This window comes from Rhinoderma darwinii, chromosome 3 (genome assembly GCF_050947455.1).
Source record: "Rhinoderma darwinii isolate aRhiDar2 chromosome 3, aRhiDar2.hap1, whole genome shotgun sequence".
Classification (NCBI taxonomy): domain Eukaryota; kingdom Metazoa; phylum Chordata; class Amphibia; order Anura; family Rhinodermatidae; genus Rhinoderma; species Rhinoderma darwinii.
In genome coordinates this window covers 312382855-312406716 of record NC_134689.1, presented here as the reverse complement: position 1 = coordinate 312406716, position 23862 = coordinate 312382855, and the positions used below count along the sequence as shown (strand labels likewise).

Genomic DNA, 23862 nt, shown 5'->3' with positions numbered 1-23862 from the left:
CCCTTTCTGCATTTAGATATTGCATACTTAGATATACCTCCCATACTGTTCTTTGATTCCTAACAACGAAGTCCCTGGGCATGCGCAACATGTCTAACCGTTAATTTTCGCACTTAGATTCTGCACACTCAGGTAACCTGCTTTATACAGGCGTTAACGGTCCTCCCTGATTGGATGCACTCTTTTGGCCCTTGATTGGATGGCCTACGTTTCTGTCATGTCTTGCATAGGCTCGTCTGGTCTTATCGATTCTAATTGGTGGACCAGTGAGCTACACCCTATTTCACGTCACTCTAGAGTTCATAAAAGGGAAAGCGGAATAGCGCCACCATTAGACCCACAAACCCCTGAAGGCGCTACTGCTGTAGCGAAACATGTCGGGGGGGCTCACTAATTTTAATACAATGCTTATTATAGAGTATCAGATCATGTGGTCACGGCGTAACTGCAGCCGCTGGTGATAGCACATGTACATATAAGTATTACATTAACTCTGAATTATCCAGGCACTGAGCCCGCAGGTCACTCACAATCAGCGTTCATTGAGTCTTTTCAATTTATGTGGTTCATCCATTGTCACCTCTAATAGATACTAGAGGAGACCCTCCAAGGTCTTGTGAAGTCCATGTCTTCACAGGTCAGAGCTGTTTTGGCAGGAGGATGGGGACTGTGGTTTTAATGTTATATCTGAACGGTGTAAGTAGGCATGTCAGACATGTAAGGAGATCTGACAGATCCCTTTTAAAGGGGTTTTCCCACCACTCACATATATCACCTACCCACAGGATAGGTGATAAATGTATGATTGTTGGGTCCTACCAGCTCATTCTCCCTCAATATTTGCGAAATCCCAATTCCTTTTATGTGCCGCTTCTCAAAGATCTGGTTTAAAATAATTTATCCAAGAAATCTCCATGTACATCAGCCTTCTCTTCTGGTCCTGATGTCAAATTTGAAGTCAACAAAATCCTTGATGCCTAGAGGTCCAGTGGTAAACTCTTCTTCCTCTTTGATTGGAACAACTTTGGTCTAGACAAGAGGTCCTGGGAACCCGAGTAGAACATTCACGTGTCTAAGGAGGGGGGTAATATAATGGTTGCTGCCTCCCACTCCCGCCGCTGTTTACCTACAGGTCCCCAGCCTATTTTGGCTCATGACTGGCACTGGCTCCACGCTGCTGGGGGTCTACCCTGTCGTTGCTCTTCTTCAGCTTCCCTGTTGGCCTCTGTTATTTATTAAGGGGCCAGCACGTGCCAACTTCTCCAGATTTTCTGGGTACTTAAAGGCTTTGTACACCTATGAAGTAGTTGTTTTTTTTTTTTTATAAAAATGACTATTAGTGTGTTTGGTGCAATTTTCGAAATACTATTTTATTAAAAATTATTTATACTTTTTGAGATACAGTTGCTTTGTAACTTATACCTTTATACAGAGCATCTGTATCTAGTGCTGAAACCTGTATCTGTCAGGTCAGCGGCATTGAATCATTCAGTGACAGCAGGTCCTGCGTGTATCCGACACGCAATATCCACCTGTTATAGATCACATCTAAGTTATGAACTTAGATCGATAACTGCTCGATCCTGTGTGTCAGAGACCCACGGAAACCGCTGACACTGAACCCGTCAGTGCCGCTGGCCTCCACTCTCAGTTTAGCTCTACACCAAATTTGTTGTCCATACAGTGGGTTAATACCGTCCTCTGTTAGCCCCGTGACAGTCATCAATCTCTACGGGCACTGTGTCTGTTTAAGTCCTTTATATTTAAATTTTTTTTATATAAATAGTAGGCCAATGAGAATTATGCCCTAGAAGAATGGTCTCCAACCTGTGGCTCTCCATTTGTTCCAAAACGAAAACTCCCTGCATGTGTCAGGACATGCAAGCAGTTGTAATCTTACAAAGCTGGAGAGCCACATGTTGAAGATCATTATCCTAGAGGTTATAATATCATAAGAACGTTTTGAATAAATCTTGAACATATCATCATATGTAGAGCCACCCTAGCACAACAAATGACTGTTAACTAAACTTAAAGTTTAGACTTTTAGTTTACTGTTGCTGCATACTCTTCACATGCATAATTATAATCCAGTCTGTAGGGGTTTAGCTTTACAGCTACATCAATAATCAAATGAAAGCGGAACAGAACACTTGTAATATTGATAAATACAGATATTCATCATTTCTAATACTATTTCTCTTACAATAAAACATTCACAGTTAAGACTATAAAACATTTACACTGTAAAAGAAATGTAGAAAATAAATAAATATGTAGTTGCTAATCCTGTGCAATTTATTAGTTATAAATTGCACAGGATTAGCAACTACATATTTATTTATTTTCTGTTATTTAAAAAAGTCTGTTACCAAAAGCCCTATAACTTTCAGTATCCGTTGGGGGAAGGTCATCAGTTGTTGACCAGATTCTATATGGCGTGCAGAATCAACAAAATATTGTTTTGTGAAATGGGTCACATAATGGTTTCAATGGTTTCAATGGATGGTTTCAATGGATGCTATGATGCGTCTATGAACATTGGTCAACATCCAAACCAAAAATGTAAAGTAAATTCAATTATGGCAATTACCAATTAGGGCATCACCATAACCACCATTAACACTAAGAGTATGGTTGCAGCACCATTTCCTTTAAATTGACATGTCGATAGAGCAATTTTTGACATCTACAGTACATGTTACATTATATAACTCTTGTCGAAACTACCAAATGCATGTCAGAAAGAAGTGGGGAAATGTATCATAAAAATAGAGCTCTAACAGCTGTAAAGATATACAGTAAAACCTCTTTGAGACGGCTACCCAAAATTGCATTGAAAAATGGTCTTCTAAAGGGTTGATCCTTTGAAAGAAGATGGTCAGTATGCATAGTATATGATGGAACTGAAAATCTATCACAAGCAGTCTGGTCTGGATAAAGGGGTGGTCTTCTTGAATAAGTGGTCTTCAGAGAGGTTTCACTGTATTAATTATACTGAGTAATAGTTTTATGGTGGTATCTGGATGAAACACTGATCAAAATACACATTGTACAAGTTCTTTTTGGGACAGTACAGTATGCTGCAAGGGAAAATAAAGATATTTACGTACATATTTAATTACAAAAATATACAAATAATTTCCTTTTTTTTTCCACACCATACAATGTAACACAAGCTGGAGGGTTGTTAAAATGCTAAACACCTGTACTAAGAGAGTAACAACCAACAAAGATATAACTGACAAAGAATATACATATCTGAGAAGTTTAAAAGCTTGTGATTATGCACATTGGGCCTTTGTTAAAACAGTTCAAAATCAAATAAAAATACCAGAACATACAAAAATATATAGATATACCATATGTGGTTATGGTGTTTAAACGAAAAGAGGAATAATTAAAAATAAACTTGGACAGATGGAAGGGAATATGAGACTCCAGGATTAGACTACAAATTATTTGTTTGTAGTCTGTAACCATGGAGACTAATACTGTAGATCTGCATTGAAGCGATTGATACAAAACGGTGGTAGATTTTTAATGAACATAATTTTTCATTTTAGAGGCATTGGAGCAATACAAACTTACATGCAAAGGAGAACATTACCTTTAATCTTGATATACATACATATTAAATATGGTTATATTAATGAGACAGGAATTAAAATATCAATTTCTCCACTTTATAATGGTTCCAAATACGTAATAATAAGAGGATACTTGTAATTTGGTTGCAAAGGGGGTTCTTGGAGTGAAAAAAAATTAAGCACAATTTAAAAGTACCAAACAATGCCAATGAAACCTATGAAAAAAATGATACTTTGTGACTCGATGTATAAAATAGAATTTTGTTTTCAGATAGCACCACCACTTTACATCATGTGCCCTTTCTGGGAAAACACAAAGAATTTCATGATAATGGAATTTAATTATGTGACCTCTGTGACTGCAGCTCCTAGCAAGCTGACATTTCCTGTAGTTCTGAATTACACAAGCTGTACAGGACCGCCGATGACTCATTTCTTCCAAGTATTTACTTTTATATAATATATGCATTGCTATCTTTAGTGGACATGGACCACTTGCAAGTATGATATATCTCTGAAATCACTTAATGTAGGACTGTTAGAAATGTGAAAGATTTGCAGATTTTAGTGGGACAAGTATATAAAATGATATTTTTACATAACCTATTATTATATATTACATTATATATATGATATTGGAATAATCGTGTAGTAAACTTCCATACATTCCATCCTAAAACCCACCTCTTCCGATACCTCCAATAACCCTGTCTCCACTTCCCAATTGTATATGCAGCTACTACCCACACCTTCTGTTTCCTTCAAACGTTCCTTGAAGATTGTGAGCCCTCGCAGTCAGGGCCCTCTTTCCTTCTGCACCGGTCTTTAAGCTCATTTTTATTGTGCTTTTTATTCTTATGTTATGTTTTTAGACTTTTAAAATAAATAATAATATTAATATTATAAAATGATAATTGTTATGAATTATTATGAAGAAATGTTGGAGGTGTTGGTTGTGGTAAAATAGTTAAAAATTGGTGGTATTTTCTACTGAATGTTTGGTAGTTGACTGCTCTATTTTTAGTTGGGATCTCCAGAGTTGTCGCCCCCCCCCCTCGCCATATCAAATATGTAAACAAAGGAAGTGGAACAGAGAGCTTTAAACACCTTCAAAGAAGCTACCAAGTAATAGGTTTATATTGGCATCTGGATGAAACAAGGGTCAAAATACACAAGGAACATGTTAACTTTTAGAACTGTATGCTGCACATCACAGAATTGGAAAATATAGATATTGTTGACTACGAAAATATACAGAGACTGGTTAGAATACACTTTTTGACTCCCACCACTCAATTGAACACAAGTTGGGGTGTTATTAGAATGCTAAACCACCAAGGAGAGAGAAACAACCAACAAAGGCATAAAGAACAAATAATACACGTATCTCAGAAGTGATTTCAAAAGTACAAAAATGTGCGAAAACTCTCCACTAAATAAATGGGAGAGAAAAAAACTCAAGTAAGCAGATATTTACCAATCACCATTTTACGGCACAGCTGACTGACACTAATTGACACAACAGAAAAAATTCTGAAACAATTCACACCTCAATTTTAAAATGTTTTCATTTACAGCATAATGTTACCCTAGTCTTCTTCATTATGCAGTAGCTACAAGGAACATTCAGATTCGGGCACACTGGCTCATTTCCCTGTTAGATAGGGATGATTATTAAAGACAAAAACATTGCAAATGAAATGTATTACACAATGGAAAACATCATGACTAGCATCATATTGTAAACAAGTGGTTATGGCAAAGAATTGACCAATACGGTTGACATTATTCCGTAAAGTACTGTGAATTAAAGGTTTATTTCCATCACACAAAGTAATGGTATACTGACTGGCAGAACCCCCACAGATCCTGAGATTGCAGGGACCGCCTTGCCACATTACTGCATTGCCACATTACTGCATTGCTACAACGCTGCGTTCCGGTCCCAGTTGTTGACAACATAGCGGCACTCTGTGGCCACCCAAATCTAAAAAACGCGCTGCAGCCCCTTCAATCTCATTATTGGTGGGTGTCCCGCCGTTAGACCACCACTGATCGCAAAGTGATGGATTATCCTAGCAATATTCCATCACTTTGTGTGATGGAAATAACTCTTTAAATCATAAAAACGATATAATCACATACTGTATATATTAAAAATTCAGATTCTGTTGCTTGGATACATGACATTGTCAGACTCCTGGCATTATGTCCATGGACCTGGTTAGATAACCAATTATTTATAATGTTTAGTTGCTGGGTAAAAACTTGTAATTAGATAGTAATTAAAAGAAATGTCGCCTAACAACTGGGTCCTTACCAGTCACAGCATAGTAATACGTAGGCCTCACCACCAGTGGTCGATGTTCAAATTAAAAATATTCCTTAATATGAAACCGTGTATAGCATTAAAATAAACACAAAAGTCAATTCTGTTGCAAAACTAAAGATTGATGCAGCCAGAGAAAGGTCTAGGAATCTAATGATCACTTCTGTCAAAACTACCTTCCCAGCTGCCCCTCACCAACAACTGGGTGGGGGGTGCCTCAGAGTTTGAGAAGCACTGTACTAGATATGCATACAGTATTCTCTAATACAATGTTGTTGTAGGGCAAGCACAAGCAACTTGACGTTTCCTGCAGCTTTGAATGTTATCAGAAAGTAGTAGAAAGAGAGTTAACATATAAGTATATACTATACACTGCAGGGGCCTAGCTAAAGGCTCATGGGCCCTGATGTAAAAGTTATTGGCCTTCTCATGGCTGACAGCCCGCAGCTTTCAGCTGCATCACTGGGTCTCCTAAATGACCCACTGATGCATCACTAGCAGCGAGGGGCGTCATTCAGGTCTTAAAATATTAGGGAAAATAGTCCCAATACATTTGTCCCCCCCAAGAAAATGTGTGTGCGTGTATGTATATGTGTGTGTATATGTGTTTGTATATGTGTTTGTATATATATATATATATATATATATATATATATATATATATATGAGACAGCATATCCATAGCACTACGACCCTATAGTTATGGATAGGATTAGATACAGTGGCTCAGCAGACAGTATCACACATGATAGGCTTAGATATAGGTCCCAGCTCGCTGACATTGCTGGACCAGGAAAGGTAAGAATAATAATTGTTTTGCTTTTTAATGTGTTACTAATTATATTTTTGTGTTTGTGTTTTTTTACGGTTTCAGTTGTTGGACTACTTTTTTATTTTCAATAAAATGGTTAACGAGGATTATGTGGGTTTTTCTATTTCAATAAAATATTTTTTCTATGTCCTTGTATTTTTTTTAAACTTTATTACTCTCGCCTTAGTAATGGCCGCTGGCTGATTGACAGCATCCATTACTAAGACGGGGCTTAATGTTAGCCGGTAAAGAGGCTAACACTAACGACAAGGTAGGCTTAGATACCAGGTCCAGCAGACAGTAATCTTATACAGAATAAGATAACTGTCTACTGGGGCCCTGTATCTAAGCCTACCTTGTGGTAGGCTTAGATACAGGGCCCAACAGACAGGATCACACAGGGGCCATGTATCTAAGCCTACCATGTGGTTGGCTTATAAAGCAAAAAGAGATAATTTTTATCCAGCTCACCAGCCAAGTAGATGCGCGGAGGGAGCAGGACTGCACCAAATTGTAGAAGAAAGGCAAGAAGGTTCCAGCATCAAAATCTTGATCAAATTGCGGCTTTATTGAGGTTCCATAAAATCAGGGACAACACATAGAACAGAAGCTGACTGGTTTCAGGCCTAAGTGGCCCTTAGTCATAGCACAATGTGTGATGATTTCCCATGGGCCCTGTATCTAAGTCTACTATATGGTAGGTTTAAAGTGGTTGTCCAGTCCCTAAACATTGATGGCATATCCTCAGAATAGGCCATCAATAGCTGATGGGTTGGGGTCCGACTGCCGGGACCCCGGCCAATCAGCTGTTTTGAAGGGGGTTCATGTAGTTTATAGGCCCCAGTTACTATAGTAACTCTTTATTGATGTGGTGCAATTGCGATCGCCACGACCCCTATAGTTACGCTACTGCTCATTACCATATAAGACAAGCAATTTTTTATACCAACTGCCAATGTAGGAGGTGTTAAAATTGCCACAATTATACCCATATCAGCAGTAATACGTTTTTTTTTAATGATGCAACTAGGTTAACTTTAAAGTTAGATTTTTTTTAACAGGAAGTCTTGACTTCCAATGTTTTATATATTAATTCAATTATATAATTTCATCTATCTTTAAAGCAATTTCCTTCATAAAAAATCATTATTATAGTAGGAACATTGCAACTTAGTTTTTACTATTCATTTAACCTTTTCAATTTACTTTTCATGTTTTTTTTTTTTTCATTAAACATTTGAGTATCAGTAACCTATAATTTCAGAACACATATTGTTAAATAAAACAGTAAATATATTATAAATGCATATTTTTTAATGTTGGGATCTTTTTTAGCATTTTCATTTTTTTCATAGGTGCACGTGGAAAAAATTAGGATCTATGTTGGCGCTGCTGCGTGGTGAGGACAGGATGAAATCCAGAGGCCGGGTGAACGTAAAAGTTTTATTGCTATGCAACGCGTTTCAACGCCGAACTGGCGTTTTCGTCAGGCATGGTGAACACAGAAAAAAAGAGACATGTATATATACACAGAAGAGGTCATCTGATTAGGGCCAGTTCAGACTGGACAATTAGGCAAAAAAAACGCCAAAAACTCAGGCAGGTCAGAGTTCAAGCGGTACAGTCCATTGCAATGACATTTAATAGTATTTAATCAATAAAACACAATAAAAACAATAAGAAAGATAAAAGGCGAGTTGTCACGATAGAGAACTCTTATTTTGTTGTTATATGAAAATGTCGGGGGATGGATAAAAACATTTTGTGTGGGAGACGGCAATATTTTGTTTTTAAATGGTTAACTGATGACATCAGAAGGGAACAGGTGGTGAACAAGTAGTAGATGATTTGTTCTTAGTTTGTTTATTTAGAGCGTGGGACGTTTGTATATCTGAAACATAAGTGGTTACGTGTGGAGGTTGGATTTGTTACTGGTTGTCAAGGAGACCACCTACGTTACGGTGGCCGACGTGGTCCAAAGCAAGATGGAACGCACGGTGACCCGCAAAACGCCAGAGGACGCCGAGCTATGCAGCAGGAACAGTGGGAACGGGTTGCCGAGAAGAAGTAGGTAGATATAAATTAAATGTGAGTGATGGGACTAGACTTAATGTTTTCATTGACGCAGAGTTCCATGTGGTAGTTTGCTTTTATTTCTATGTTTATTTTTATTTTTATTGTTATTAATTGGTTTAAGTCACTTGGAGCAAATGGAGTAATTAAAGGGGTGAAGATGGCATCGATGAATTTTGTTGGGGCACTGCCTGAATTGAAATAGTTGGTTTTACTGTCTAGATGAAGGGTGCATAACATTTGGTCTAGTCCCATCACTCACATTTAATTTATATCTACCTACTTCTTCTCGGCAACCCGTTATCTGTTCATCTCCCACTGTTCCTGCTGCATAGCTCGGCGTCCTCTGGCGTTTTGCGGGTCACCGTGCGTTCCATCTTGCTTTGGACCACGTCGGCCACCGTAACGTAGGTGGTCTCCTTGACAACCAGTAACAAATCCAACCTCCACACGTAACCACTTATGTTTCAGACATACAAACGTCCCACCCTCTAAATAAACAAACTAAGAACAAATCATCTACTACTTGTTCACCACCTGTTCCCTTCTGATGTCATCAGTTAACCATTTAAAAACAAAATATTGCCGTCTCCCACACAAAATGTTTTTATCCATCCCCCGACATTTTCATATAACAACAAAATAAGAGTTCTCTATCGTGACAACTCGCCTTTTATCTGTCTTATTGTTTTTATTGTGTTTTATTGATTAAATACTATTAAATGTCATTGCAATGGACTGTACCGCTTGAACTCTGGCTTGCCTGAGTTTTTGGCGTTTTTTTTGCCTAATTGTCCAGTCTGAACTGGCCCTAATCAGATGACCTCTTCTGTGTCTATATACATGTCTCTTTTTTTCTGTGTTCACCATGCCTGACGAAAACGCCAGTTCGGCGTTGAAACGCGTTGCATAGCAATAAAACTTTTACGTTCACCTGGCCTCTGGATTTCATCCTGTCCTCACCACGCAGCAGCGCCAACATAGATCCTAATTTTTTCCACGTGCACTCATCATACCCAAGCGGTCACCTCGGTAACCGGCCCGGATCTGGCAGCAGCTATTTCGTGGACTTCATTCAACCTTCCTAACCTCACGGTGAGCATATATTATCTTTTTATTCCTCACCTCCACCTTCTTTGATCCACACCAAGTGGCGCCGTGGTTTCTTGCCCTTTCTCTACTTCAGATCGGACTGAATCTGCTCCGCAAAGCCGATACTCCGATACCAGGAGCATCCTACCACCAATCCCCGGTGATCCCCACTGGAGTGTTTTTGGTTGGAAAGTCGACTCCTGCACTGGCAGCCGCTGTTTTGGATCTACCACATCTTAATCAACTCCTTGTAACACCTTACAAGCATCTGGAATCTACACCCACGATGCTGGATTTTACCAACGAAAGGAACTTACTCCGCGAACGGCTCATCCTTGAATCCATTGGGAGTGACACCCTGCCAGGACACTCTCACATAGTGAGTAACAATTCATCACTTGCAGAAACTCAAAGGATGACTGACTTATACTTATCTTTGGAAGACCTCTTAAAAAAGGAGGCCCTGCAGAACATTGATTGTCAATTTCTATCACTGTATATTTCTGGTAACATCACTCCTAGAGGTCTAAGGTTATTAATCACTAACCCGTACCCCACAGACCTAACTTTCAGCACTGACTGGAAGTCCTTTATAGATGTATGCCATCTAGGTTTCCTAGAAAGACTGCACACTAAACGTACAATGCTTAGTAATGCCCTCCTGTCTGATATCCTCACGATCAAGGAGCAACTACTACACTTCAGCGATCACTGTGATTTCTCTAAATTAGAGGAATCCACCAGCAGGAGACTTATCACTTACGAAAGAGATCTCATTTTAAAAAAAGTGAAAAAATTAAAAAGAGACCAGGCAGATTATGCCTTCAACCCCGTAGGTGACTGGAAATCCAGCACCCTACCTATCCCCCACAAAGATACCATTTTATCTGACCATACCCATACCCAAAATAGGAACATTTTGGGCAAATCTAATCCTGCAACCCCACAGAATAGAGTCATGACTTATAGCAGGTCCTTCAGGAACAGCTCCAAGTCCAGACCCATCAACCAAATAAACGAGACAACATCACAAAGAAAACAAGGAAACTTTTCAGAGACTCCACAAGTCTCCAAGTCCGGTTGTCACCACACAGCTCCAATTCCCACCCTGAACCCCACCCCACCACCCATTCACCCTCCCTTACATAGACCTTTCAGTCCTAAGGTACCAATGAACGCCTTCAAATCCTCCGACCTAGCTATCCATCTATCTCGGTTACCCTCTACTTCTGAACCAATGGAAGTTCCCCTACCCTCCATTATCCATTCCCCCCTATCCCTGACCAATGACTCCACAGACGACGTAGATGAGGACAATGGCAACAATCTCTCATCCCTACTTCAATTATCAATACATAATACTCCCTATTTCACTAATCCAATTTCACCTGAGGACCACTTCCACAGCCCACCAGATGACCATAATACAACCCAGGGGTTCACAAACCCCAATATGGACCTGGCCACATCTGTTCTTGACTTCACATACGCAACAACGTCTTTTTTAGGACTCCCCTCCCAGCCAGTCAGACCTCCACTAACTCCCACTGTGGTGAGCAAAGACATCCTGATCCCCTACATCAGAAGTCCCAAAGCCCAAACCATCACCCACTTCTTCCCAAAAATTCAAAAAAAATTCGACCAAAAGAAAATTAGACATAGACCTAGAGGACGGAGAGGAGGCAAAAAACACACCAAACCAACATCTATCACTTAACAAAAAGAGGAACCTGGACCAACAGTAAAATTGTTCAATTTATCACTACACATCTTAAACAGTTCTGAACACAGCCTTTTGAATAGGGGCCTCTCTTTCTGCCCCACAGCATCAACTGATAGTTTTGTACTTTTTATGGACCTTAACAGGTTCATAAGAAAACTCACACTCACCAGACACTTCGCTATGACCAAATCCACCACCACACCAGGCCCAACCATTGAACTACCTGGAGATTCTTCCACACCCATTGCCATCCCAGTGGAAGTCCACCCCAAGTCCAATTTTTACCCGACCCACCACCAGGGCCCAATGATAGAAACATTCTCGTCCCTGGTTAGCAACGGATTTAGGACACTAGAACTACCATCTCATTATATTGACAACCTAACTAACCATGAAAGAAGAGCTATGAAAAATCTCCAAAAGAATCAAGAAATCATAATTCCCCCAGCTGATAAAGGGGGGGGGGCATAGTTATCCAGGACCGACACAAGTATTTTGATGAGACCATGAGGATCCTCAGCGACATTACTTTCTACAGAAAACTCACTACCAACCCATTATCCATTTATACACAAGAATATAAAGACCTCATTGAGTCAGCTGCCAAGTCAGGACTGATAAACAAAAAAGAGAAAAGTTTTCTAACTGTCTCCTTCCCAAACATGCCCTTCATTTACCACCTGCCAAAAATCCACAAATCATTAATCGATCCGCCCGGACGCCCCATCATCTCGGGAATTGACTCCCTCACAAGCAACCTTTCACATTTCATTGACCTTCACCTCCAACCCCTTGTCCTGACCTTACCATCCCACCTCAGAGATTCCACACAACTAATTAGAGATTGAAATGACCTAAATTTTGACCCTTCAACATCCCCAATCAGCTTTTTAACAGCAGACGTAACTACACTGTATAGTAACATTCCCCATAACAAAGGCATAGAAGTAGCCCATTCATTCCTCTCATCCACCAACACAATCCCCGAATCCCAGGTAGATTTCCTAACCAACTGTATCGATTTCATCCTTAAACACAACATCTTCAGCTTCAACAATAGCTTTTACCACCAGATTAAAGGATGTGCTATGGGCACCCGCTTTGCACCCTCCTACGCCAATCTATACATGGGATCCTTCGATAAAACACACATCCATGGTGAACACCCCTATAAAAACAACATATTGCTATACAAACGGTACATCGACGACCTGTTTATAGTATGGAAAGGCACTGAGGAGGAAGCCTCTCGCTTCATTGGAACTTTAAACAACAACAACTACGACCTATCATTTACACACACTTTTTCCCCCACCTCCATAGATTTTCTTGATCTCACCATCAATTACGACAACAACAGCAGTAAATTCACGACAAATACACATTTTAAATTAGTAGACGTTAACAGTTATATCGATTTTAGAAGCGCCCACTATCGCCCTTGGCTTAAGAACATCCCTTTTGGGCAATTCAGGAGAATAAGGAAGAACTGCAGCACAGATAAAGACTTCAATAAAGAATGCGCAATCTTAGAAAAAAGATTCAAAGATAAATATTTTCCAATAAACCTTATAAAAGGCGCAAGATCCAAAGCTTCTGAACTCACACAAAAGTCTTGTTTAAACCCCTCCATAGAGAAACCCAAATCTGGCCCTAGCAACTCCAATATCAACTTCATCACCACCTACAATAGAGGCAATAAAATGATTAGGAACATTCTCTCCAAACATTGGCACATCCTAAAAAATGATCCGCACTTAAAGGACACACTATCAGGCAAACCAAACATCACATTCAGACGTTCCCTAACCCTCAAAAATATTCTGGCTCCCAGCAGAACAAAGAAACATCTGACAATACACACAAATTTTATTTCTAACCTCAAAGGCTCCTTTAAATGCGGACATTCACGCTGCCTCTGCTGCAACACCATTAGCCACAAAAAATACAACTACACTTCCACCGTCACCAACGAGACATTCACTATCCAAACACTCCTTAACTGTGGCAGCTCATATGTAATTTACCTTTTAGAGTGCCCGTGCCAACTACAGTACATTGGTAGAACCACCCAATGCTTAAGAACCCGAGTCAATAATCACCATTTCAATATTAACACTGGGTATATCAAACACAGTGTATCCCGTCATTTCTCTCAGGCACACGAATGCCAATCCAATAAAATTACAATAACACCCATTGAATACATTCACCCCGACGTCCCAAATAGATTCAACAAATTAAAACAAAGAGAAAACTTCTGGATTTTTAAAATGTACACACTATACCCATTGGGTATAAACGACATCACAGAGTCATCCCTAGACTAACTATCAAACTAATCCCAAACATCGGAAAACCTCTGGATCCCACCAGCCCCCACTCGTACATATACCTAATATTTAATATCCATAATACAGCACAATGTAACAGCCCATATATGTAACTACGGGACTCCGGTTGACACTATTGCTCCTGCATTTCCCAACAATAACCAGTTAATCCACTATCCCCGCCCTGTAACATCAACTAGACAACCCCCCCCCTCTTTGCATCTGCGGTTTCATGCACGAACCCTAATGCACCAACGATCTCTGATAGGGTCCCCTCCCCTTGTAGTAACTCTAAGAGTAAATCCAAATGTTATGCACCCTTCATCTAGACAGTAAAACCAACTATTTCAATTCAGGCATTGCCCCAACAAAATTCATCGATGCCATCTTCACCCCTTTAATTACTCCATTTGCTCCAAGTGACTTAAACCAATTAATAACAATAAAAATAAACATAGAAATAAAAGCAAACTACCACATGGAACACTGCGTCAATGAAAACATTAAGTCTAGTCCCATCACTCACATTTAATTTATATCTAATTACTTCTTCTCGGCAACCCGTTCTCTGTTCATCTCCCACTGTTCCTGCTGCATAGCTCGGCGTCCTCTGGCGTTTTGCGGGTCACCGTGCGTTCCATCTTGCTTTGGACCACGTCGGCCACCGTAACGTAGGTGGTCTCCTTGACAACCAGTAACAAATCCAACGTCCACACGTAATGTTTCAGATATACAAACGTCCCACGCTCTAAATAAACAAACTAAGAACAAATCATCTACTACTTGTTCACCACCTGTTCCCTTCTGATGTCATCAGTTAACCATTTAAAAACAAAATATTGCCGTCTCCCACACAAAATGTTTTTATCCATCCCCCGACATTTTCATATAACAACAAAATAAGAGTTCTCTATCGTGACAACTCGCCTTTTATCTTTCTTATTGTTTTTATTGTGTTTTATTGATTAAATACTATTAAATGTCATTGCAATGGACTGTACCGCTTGAACTCTGACCTGCCTGAGTTTTTGGCGTTTTTTTTGCCTAATTGTCCAGTCTGAACTGGCCCTAATCAGATGACCTCTTCTGTGTCTATATACATGTCTCTTTTTTTCTGTGTTCACCATGCCTGACGAAAACGCTAGTTCGGCGTTGAAACGCGTTGCATAGCAATAAAACTTTTACGTTCACCCGGCCTCTGGATTTCATCCTGTCCTCACCACGCAGCAGCGCCAACATAGATCCTAATTTTTTCCACGCGCACTCATCATACCCAAGCGGTCACCTCGGTAACCGGCCCGGATCTGGCAGCAGCTATTTCGTGGACTCCTTCATTCAACCTTCCTAACCTCACGGTGAGCATATATTATCTTTTTATTCCTCACCTCCACATTTTTTGATCCACACCAAGTGGCGCCGTGGTTTCTTGCCCTTTCTCTCATTTTTTTCATAGAGATTCAATGAGTTGATGACCTATCCATAAGAAAAGCCACCATTGTTTGATTGGTGGGGGTCCGAACTCTGGGATACTCACTGATCAACACAGTGATGCCATATGTCCCTTCATTTTTTACAAAGGTACATTGGTTAATCTGTACCTAGTACTGCAGCTCGTCCGTTTTACTTAAATTGGACTAAATGGGACAACCCGCAGTACCAGGCCCAGCTGTTGTACAGACAAGCCAATGTTTCTTTGTAAACAATCCTCTCCATTGTGCTGCTCAGCATAGGTCCCAGACCAACACTGATTAAACACTTAGATAGGACATTAATGTTAACTTTTCAGAGATCCCCTTCAGTTTCAAATTCTGGCAGCTAGATACGGTATCTGGTAAAAAAAAAAAAAAGCCCATATTGACCTGTAAAGCGCCCTGCCATTCCAATGCTAATATTTCCATTGTTCCCTGTCAGTCTCTGTTTACATTGCATCCAGTTTATGGCAGATGCCATAAATACTGGCATCCCCCCTGCAGAAAAGCCACACTGATAGAAATGTATTGGCTGAAAATGCAGTCATAATAGACCACCATATATTGTTTTTATGAATTCTACACTTATAAAACAGAACCCAAAATTGCATAATAGAAATAAATCTTGTTATTATTCTGTCAGTACTCAAAAATTAAATAATGTGTTTGATTATAGAGGTATTCCCTATCTCTAGGATATTCCATCTTTGGGACCCCATTTATCCTGAGAATGAAGAGGCTGGAGCACTGATTTAGCAACATGTTCCCTTCACTGCCTTTCCCTGCACATAAATAGGGCCGTGTTGTAGCTTCCTGCACAGAGGGTGGCTGGGGCGCCGCTGATTTAGCGCTGCAGTCTTTTTATTCTCAAGATCAGTGGGGTTCCGAGAGGTTGGATACCCACTGAATATAAAGTGATGGCATATCCTAGCGATATGCCATCACTTTACAATATGGGAATAACCCTTCAACTGTAGCAGCAGCAGCTTTCTGCTGACATTATAACTAAAGTCTAAAGTGACGTTTACAAAGATTTGTTGAAGGAAAGAAGACAAAAACCTTAACAAACAGAGAAAGAAAAATATCACTAGAATAATTCTACCTACTGTACTGTTGAGTAATATGAAAGCATCAGCAATCACTGCAGTGTAATGTAAGTATATAAAGGAAGTAGGTTAAAAATTGGTTCATTCACTAAAGTATACTGTGATTTCTTTTCTCTTTACACTGACGGTAAGGCATATCTCAGAATATTAAAATATACATTTAAAACAGAGCTATTATGATTCTTACCGGAGAAGTGGATCCCCTAACTCGCAATCGATTTGGTGCTGGCTAGACTGGGGTGCAGAGCATATATAATCGCCCCGTTCTTTACCCTTAAAGGGGTTTTCCAATACTTTTTTTTTTTTAATCACTGCAACTCTTCTCAATTTATCTATTAATGGCCCCTGAATATCGCTATCTAATTATTTTTTTTAATTTACCATTATGCTCTTTTGTTTTCATTGAGAGGTTTGTTTACCTCTGTGTGTTCATTGTCTTGCTTTTCCGATCATACAATTCCCGGCATGCACCGCTTGTGCAGGGACTCATTACGCCTATCACAGCCAGCTATATACATTTTCTTATCTCCGTTGCCATTTTACTGCTCTCATTAGATCAGTGAGAGCTAACGACAAACGTGAAACATATCATTGCTGTACCAAATAACACTCTCTCTTAAATAATAGTAAAAAAAAATAAGAGCCGGAGTCCCAGAGCAGAGCGCTAGTAAATGCTCTGCTCCGGGATTCTGTGGAATCCCCTGACATCACTGTACATATATAGACAGTGTTGTCAGGGGCTTCCCCAGAGCCGGAGTTCCGGCATGAGCGCTCGTATAGGCTCTGCTCTAGGACTCTGTGGAATCCCCTGAAATCACTGTCTATATATGGACAGTGTTGTCAGGGGCTTCCACAGAGCCGTGGTGCCGGGAAGAGCAGAGCCTATACTAGCGCTCTTCCCGGGAATCCGGCTCTGTGGAAGCCCCTGACAACACAGTCCATATATAGACAGTTTTGTCAAGGGCTTTCCCAGAGCCGGAGTCCCGGGCAGAGTGCTAGTATAGGCTCTGCTCTGGAACTCTGTGGAATCCCCTGAAATCACTGTCCATGTATGGACAGTGTTGTCAGGGGCTTCCACAGAGCCAGAGTCCCAGGAAGAGCGCTAGTATAGGCTCTGCCCTGGGACTCTGTGGAATCCCCTGACATCAGCACTGTCCATAAATGGACAGTGTTGTCAGGGGATTCCAGGGGTTGTTAATGGATTAGTAGTCAGAGATTAGCAATCAGAATGATAAGACAGAGCCATAGTCAGGAATCAGGCCAAGAGTCAATACCAAGAGTAGACTCACAGGAACTATATGACAAATCTAATGGGTGTGACAGGAGCATAATCCAGGAATATTGGTGAGGTCAGGGTCAGGATTAAAGTCAGGAACAAAGTCAAATAACAATAGGATCAATAGCAAAACAATGGATGTACCTTGTTTTGCAGCCAAGGAGTGAAATCGGGAATCCCTTTAAATAGACCGCCAGAGCTAAAGTTATTTAGGAATGTCGGTAGTCCTGGCAACCCAGTCAAGTTGGAAACAAATATATTTGTACATGCACTAACTGTTCTGCGTGGCTATAAAGGTATTGTGCATAAGTCGTGCACCCGATCTCCTATGCCCCATAAATTACACAAAAAATAAAACACCGTATTCCATATACTCTACGTAAACCACACCATCCGAGTTGGTGAAACCCAGGTCCAACCTGTGTCACTGTGTCACAGCTACCCAGACCGGGCAAATGTTGCATTCAGAAGATGCAGGGTGCAAGGCTGAAGATGCCTGATTTATAATCAAGCATCTACAACCCGCAGTCAGCCCTAGTTCAAACATTTCACACATTATTACAGCCAATGTCCCAAGTCTACAGGTTGGGAAACAGGTGGATAAATTTGATACATGTTGTAATTAACATAACCTGCTGGCTATAGTCCATAAAAACAGTCACAAATTGTAATGTATGTGTTTATTCAATTGAACATACAGGTATTTACATACAGAGCAATGAGACTGTCAATCAGCGCACTGTTAAGTATGAGGCCAAATAAGGTCACAAAGGCCAGGTTAAGGTGAGGAAAGGGAAAAAAAGGGAATAAAGTAAACATGTAGTTGGAAAAAGGGGGAAAAATGTAGATTAAACTGTCCAAATCAAAATGGACAGTTTTAGAAAAGCCACAGCTACAAACAGTCTACTGAGGTGGGAGAGTCTTCACCTGTTTGCCCTAAAAACAGGAGTATTGAAGGGACAATACCTCTGCCTCAGGAGAAACTGTTAGACTGCAAAGGACATAATGACCCATGTTAGCAACCTTAGAGACCGCTTTTGAACCAGAGGATATCCAGATAGAGTTTTAAGACAATCATTTAATGTGTCAATAAATCGCAAATACAATGAGCTATTGGAACCTAAAATGCAGGAACAACCGGACAAATGCCTATGAGTGATAGGAGTATTTGATAGAGTCCAGACAAAAATAAGAGCGATCCTGGACAAATATTGGGGCATTTTGTCGGAAGATGAAGATCTGAGACTGTGAATAGGGGACAGACCTCAAATTACATTTCAGAAAAGTCCCAGCCTCAGGGATACAAATATGAGGAGTCACTATGAGCCAGTACCATTTCCTGATTCATGGTTCACACAAAAAACATTTAGCATGTACAGATGTGGCAATTGTCTTACTTGTAAACCATAGCAGTGTAAAAAACCTTTGAAAGCTCAGCGACGAGTGAAGTCTATACAATCAAAGACTTCATACATTGCAATTTGAGATGTGTGATCTACCTGGCAAAGATCCTTATAATGACATTTTCAAGCATAGGGACACCTCAATTGCTAGACATAAATGGTGGACACACGGGAGGGGGATCCGAAATCCTTATGGTTCTGGGTAATACAGCTAATAACACAATGGGTGGCAATTGGGACAGGAAGATCCTACAATATGAGTGCCGCCGCATCTACCAAATGAAATCAATCATACCGGTTGAGTTGAATGAAAACCTCAGCTTTAGCTCTTTCCTATAAAGTAGAGAAATCGAAGGAGAGATATGGGATGAGTAGGGAGGTAGGCATAAGTAGCATAAACACAAAGAGAGAACACAAAGTGTATGATTAGGGGGCCAACCAAATTGGGACTCAAAGGCGCTGATGAAGGTAGTATATGGATTTGGATCCACCCCTCACCCTAGACCTGGAAATGGTCCCCCCCCCGCTTTGTAACTGGACACTGACCGAAATGAGAAATCAAAGAAATATTGGTGCAAATGTGGGCTTAGAATTGCCCCTCCCCCAGCTTATCCTGAACCCTTGTTTAAACTATCACCTACACGTTTTATGACTTAAGAGTAGGTACATAATTTAAAGTAGTATATGAAAGTGTGTGAGAACTAAACACGAGCACAAAAATGAAGTGCCAAAACAAGAAGACAGGGTAACAACTATCCTCTACAAATAAGAACAAAAATGAACAAATGAGATAGATATGCATAACTGAAAGATACTGACATTGGTGTTCATAATAGGCATTTGTAGTATATAACCTCGGATAAAAGCTCCAATGGAATATAATCCGGAATGGGGGGTGTTCAGTGCAACATTTCCCTGTCGTACATGGTATCCACCGGCCGATTGTCTGACGAGGAGTGACTTCAGTGGAGAGGAAGGAGTGTGTTTTTGTTTTCATTTAAAAGGCTCACTAATGCGGAGAGATGTTGCTACTGCCATTTGTTCCTAAAAAGTTGTTGTTCTGCCTGACGAGCTAACTGATACTAGAAACGTGTAAGAGATGTTATGCTACTATAGGAACATAGTGTTAGGACCAGGGAAAAGTTTGAGATTGACATCTGGGGACGCCCTTTTCAAAGTGATTGCTCCGATAAACACACCGCTGTTAGGAGTACGTTCTTGGGAACAAACAAAGTTAGGAGGGTAAGGCTATGTTCACACGGAGTATTTTGCAAGCAGAAAATTCTGCCTGGAAAAATCAGCTCCGTTTTTTTTTTTTAAGTGGTTTTACACCACAGGCGTTTTTTGCTGCATTTTTTGCTGCATTTTTTGCAGCGGTTTCCGCGTCAAAAAACGTGTAAAAAAAACTCTGTGTGATCAGGGCCTTAGAGAGACGCTGCTGCCCGACAAAACCTAAAGATTCTCTGAAGCTAACTAAGTACTCGAAAGTTACTGCACCTGGTCACTTTTTGAATCATGATTGCTATTGGTAACCACAACAATTATCTACTTTTCTACTTAAAAACACTTTTTTTTTTCGTTTATTGTAATTAAAACTTAGGTTTTACAGAAACAATTATCCGTAACTCCAGCATTTAGCCCCCGTTGCTCAATGTTGAAATAAAGAAGGTCTTCTAATTATCCAATTGTTTGTTTTTCATTGTGCTGTCACCAACTTGGTTTGAGAATTAGCTTAAGGGGGGATTCACACGAGCGTGTATTCGGTCCGTGCGGGCTGCGTGGTTTTCACGCGGCACGCATGGACCAATACAAGTCTATGGGGCAGTACAGACAGTCCGTGCTTTTTGCGCAGCGTTTGTCTGCTGCGCAAAAAGCGCGACAGGTTCAATAACTCTGCGTATTTCGCGCATCACGCACCCATTGAAGTCAATGGGTGCGTGAAAATCACGCGCACCACACGGAAGCACTTCCGTGGGACGAGCGTGATTCGCGCAACAGCAGTGAAAAGGATGAATGAAAACAGAAAAGCACCACGTGCTTTTCTGTTTCCAAGCATCCAAACGGAGTGTCTTTGCGAGGAGCGAACCCCGACAACCGAGGCAAACTTCACCGGGTTCGGCCAAACTCGTTTTGGCCGAACCCGGCAAAAAAATTTCCGGTCCGCGACGTCGGGAGAGATTCACTGTGCATGGTGCTGAAAGAGTTAAACTGTTTCAGCACCATGGACAGTGACTTGCGATCCCAAAATACATGAACCTGTAAAAAAAACCGAAGTTCTAACTTACCGATTACTCCTGTCTCCTTCCTGCAGTCCGACCTCCCGGGATGACACTTCAGTTCAAGTGACAGCTCCAGCCAATCACAGGCCAAGCACAGGCTGCAGCCAATCACAGGCTGCAGCGGTCACTTGGACTGCCGCGTCATCCAGGGAGGTGGGGCCCGATGTCAAGAGAGGCGCGTCACCAAGGACGCGTCACCAAGGACGCGTCACCAAGGCAACGGCCGGGAAGTTCTCGGTAAGTAGGAACTTTATCTTTTTTTTTTACAGGTTTTTCGCTGTTGTGTTCGGCATTCACTGTCGAGGGTGCTGAAAGAGTTAGCTCTTTCAGCACCTTGGACAGTGACGGGCGTCGACAAGCCTCATCTCTATGATGCCGGCTGCGCGAAAATCACGCAGCCGCGCATCAGACACGCATGACACACGCAGCTGTCAAATGGTTTTTGCGCTCGCAAAACGCCGCGTTGTTTGCGCGCGCAAAAACGCAACGCTCGTGTGAATCTCCCCTAAGAGTGTGGGGCACTTGGACCAACCCACCAGGTGACAGGCGCTGTATATACATTGAAACTATATACAGTGTACAAGGGGGCAGAGATCACTATATACAATGTAGAGGAGGGACACACATCCCCATATACAGTATACAGGTGGGGTCACACATCACTTTATATAGTACATAGGGGGGAGTCACACATCACTATATAAAGTATACGTAGGGGTTCACACACAACTGTATACAGTGTACAGGAAGGCACACATCACTATACAGTGTTCAGGGAAAGTCAAACCACTCTACACATAGTATATAGAGGGGGAGTCACACATCACTATATACAGTGTGCAGGGCAGATCACATATCACTAAATACTGTATACAATAATAATGTGACTCCTCCTTATACACTGTATATAGTATTGTGTGACTCCTCTTCTGTACACTGTATATAGTGACCCCCTCGTATACACTGGTTATGGCTCTCAGAATATAGAGACACAAAACTATTTTTTGAACAAATATTTTTTTCTTTAAAAAAGTAGTACATCATAAAAAAAACTATATAAACTTGATATTGACGTAATTGTATTGAGCCGCAGAAAGAAATGAACATGTCATTTTTACCACACGGTGAACAATGTCAAAGTAAACCCAAAACAACAGTAGAGGAATCACTATTTTTTTCCCATTCCACCCCACAATGAATGTTTAACTTTTTTAGTACATTATATGGTACATTAAATGGTAAAACAAGCCCTCATACAGCAATGTCAACAGAAAAATAAAAAAATTATAGATTTTGGAAGGCGGAAAGAAAAAACGGAAAAAATGGAAAAACAAAAAATTACTGTGGTAGCAAGGAGTTAATAAGACCTTTTATGTGAGGTTATTTCTGTAATTCTGTTATTCGTGTGTGACTTTTTAAGCCAATTAAACTATATTTAAGTACGTTACCTGAACACACGTATTATATCAGAATGATTTGAAGAAGGGGAAGTAAATACCCTGATATGTGTTATATGGATGACATTTAAGAATGAAAGGATTTTTATTCTACACCAGCTCCCTGTGGATCGCTATTAGAGATGAGAGAATTTCCTGAAATTCTTTTCAAGATCGATTCAATAGAATTGGCCGTTCCATTCTATTGAATCTGAATATATTCGCAGCAAATCGCAAGTGTCTGGATTGCCGTGAAAACATGTGTCTGACCCTCTGATGTCTTCTAGGACAGTATCAAACCAGTAGCACTTCCTGGATGGCACACCGAAATTTTCAGATTTTGAGAAATCTGAAACTTTTTGTGAAATTCGGCCTGAATGTGATTTGTGCAGAATCAATCCACTCTTCTCTAATCGCTATGGATCAATTTTACTTGCCATCATGCGTTGCATCTTTAGTGCAACACCACAATATAAGAGTAACACAATCTTCACATCACTCACACAGATGCATCAATGTTAGGAGCGCTTTTTGGTTCTTTTTGTTTTTCATTTCTTCCACAAAGTTTTCAGATCACCATTCTTGACGGTGGACACCAGTAACAGCGGCACTTCTGTATGTTTGTTATTCTGCATTTTTTTTTTTGTTCAAGCGAATTTGCTAAGTTCATCATTATGGTGAATGGTAGCCACAAAAGGTGGTTGAACTCCATATTAATGTCCATGATTTTGAAATGGTATGTTCAACAAACTCATATTGGTGTGGTGTCATATACATCTAGCCAGATAGTGTACCTCGAATGAACACATTGTACCATGCCTGCCCATGCCTAACCCAGGCCATCAGCCATACAGTTGATAATCCCAGGAACATTTTAGACTACGTAAAGTGTATTGTGTGATTGTGACGTGTTATATGTGCTCGTATAATATTATGCTAATA

General features: G+C 40.5%; 1 protein-coding gene across 1 annotated transcript in view; it reads right to left on the bottom strand.

Annotated features, from left to right (window-relative positions):
- Window positions 1-23862, bottom strand: part of ST8SIA2 (ST8 alpha-N-acetyl-neuraminide alpha-2,8-sialyltransferase 2) — a 254661-nt gene that overhangs the window by 184852 nt on the left and 45947 nt on the right. The window lies entirely within an intron of this gene.